This window comes from Myotis davidii, unplaced genomic scaffold, assembly GCF_000327345.1.
Source record: "Myotis davidii unplaced genomic scaffold, ASM32734v1 scaffold1497, whole genome shotgun sequence".
Lineage (NCBI taxonomy): Eukaryota > Metazoa > Chordata > Mammalia > Chiroptera > Vespertilionidae > Myotis > Myotis davidii.
Genome location: NW_006290147.1, coordinates 503546 through 505356, shown reverse-complemented (window position 1 = coordinate 505356; position 1811 = coordinate 503546).

The window sequence follows — 1811 nt, the reverse complement described above, 5'->3', positions numbered from 1 at the left end:
CTATACCTTTTTTTTCAATGTTAGTGAATTTTTGCTTGAAGTGGGAATCGAAGAGGCATTCGGTGCAAGTACTTGTGCTCAGGGCTAGCTCAGGATAAGCTTGTGAATCACAGAAGTCCATCTTTGATTTCTTCCACATCCTATTTCAGGGTCCCCTTCTTTTTAGGAAGTTCACCCTTAACTCATGATAAAAGAAATGCAAGGTAAAACTACACAAAGGCACATTTGCAGCGACCAGATTAGCAACAATCCAAAATTCTGACCACATAAGCCAGGCACTCTGACACCGCGATGGTGGGAACATTCATTGGTATACTCGTGGGGAGGGAAATGAATCTACCTTTTTTCTAACAATTCCACTTACGAAGCTTATTCTACAAATGTACTGGTATATGTGTGAAATGATGAGTATAAAGTGTATTCGTGGCAGCACTCTGAATAGTAAAAGATGAAAAACAGCCCAAATATCCATAGTGACGGGCTAACTGAATTATGACATATCCATTTGAGGAAATAGTACGCAGCTTGGGAAAGAATGAGCGTTCTCTTATAGAAAGATCTTCGAAGCATATTATTAAGGAAAATAAGCAAGGTGAAAAATAGTACATACTATATGTAATGTTATGTGTACAAAATGACCAAGAATTTACATTACATTCTCATTTGCTTGACTATGCATGAATGCATAAAGAGACTAGATGGATACGTATGGAACTAGGAAACTAGGTGGTGTGTGTGTGAGAGAGAGAGAGGGAGAGAGAGAGAGAGAGAGAGAGAGAGAGAGAGAGAGAGAGAGAGAGAGAGAGAGAGAGAGAGAAATGGAGACTTTTAGGGAGAATTGGGCAGATGGGGTACCTTTATACCTCTTGTTTCTGTTTTTTTGTTTTAAACCATGTGAATTTATTTCCCCTCAAAATTCTTTTCAAAGTCCCTTTCCGTGAGAACTAAACTTTCATCCCATCCCTTGGATCCAAACTGGGTATCTTCTCTCTAATATTCAGGAACCTTCTCACAAGGTGTCGACTTATGCAGAAACTACCCTCCTGCCCAGTTTTCTGCTACAGGATCTGAATAAGTTACCCTCACATGATCGAATGTCTGCACTCTAGCAGGGACCCCTATGAGACAATAATTTGGCCCTGGAGTGACTTGAATGGTTGGAAATCTACTTTGGCAGGATGGTGGGGAAATATTCTAGGACTGGTGTGTGCTTTATGGGTACTCCTCAAATTGTATTACATCAGGTTGGTCCTGCTTGTTTTGTAGCTAGTAGTTCATATTTATTGAGCACCTACTATGTGCTGGGTTCTACTTTAAGGGCTATTTGTTCATTTACCCATTGAAGACTCACAACAACACGATGAGGTCGATACTACTGTCATCTCTCTCATTTTACAAATGACAAAACTGTGGCTGGAGAAAGGCGGCCGTCCCAGGGGCATTTAGCTTATTCCTTGGCAGAGCCAGGGTTTGAACACAGGTGGTCCTGCTCCGGAGCCTGTGCTCTCAGCCACAACAGCATTCCCTGTGGTGTCTCACAGCTCGACGAGGCCCCAAACCTTGGCAAGCAGGGGAGACCGCTAACGGGACAAAGGAAAGGGGTCACTCCCAACAATTGCCACGAAAAGGGCTGGAGGTGGAGGCTGAAAAGGAGCGGGGGAGAGGGGATCACACTCATCAGTTTAAAAAAATCACAAAAGAAAAAGTCAAAACATACAACAACCCCTATATAACTCATTTGAAATAGAAAACAATAAGCCAACCTAATTCTAACCCCGAAAATGTTTTACATATTTAAATGTAAATTAGAA